Consider the following 496-nt stretch of genomic DNA (forward strand, 5'->3'; position numbering starts at 1 on the left):
ATGCCATTTTTTTTCCTTGACAATATTACTTTTATCTACCCCTTGGCCAATTTTTTAGATTTAAAGTTTTTGTAACCCAGATCCAATGGATTAAAGAAATATTTGGCTGTTTTTAAGGCAAGAAATCTAATGGTTGGCAAGTTTGAGCTATATAATTTTTTGAGAACACTGGACTTTAAAAGAAAGTCATGAGTTTAGCTGGTATATTATAAACTAATAAGAATATATGATACTATAATTTTTCTTGAAATTAGCAAAATTGTTGTAGTTTTTTTAGTAAATATTCACGTCATGTCTAAACATAAATATTTCTAAGAATGTTAGATTTAGATGCTTCATACAGACATATATATAGATTACTTCTTAATTTTATTCAACAATCTATCAAGCTGAAGAACTCTTAAAGGATAATTTTTCAGAGTTGTTGCTTTTTCTAACTTTAAATTTATTTTTTCTCAGATATGTGTGAGGATGATATTGCCCAGTTATTTTCTTG

This window comes from Penaeus monodon, chromosome 34, assembly GCF_015228065.2.
Source record: "Penaeus monodon isolate SGIC_2016 chromosome 34, NSTDA_Pmon_1, whole genome shotgun sequence".
In the NCBI taxonomy this organism is placed as follows: Eukaryota; Metazoa; Arthropoda; class Malacostraca; order Decapoda; family Penaeidae; genus Penaeus; species Penaeus monodon.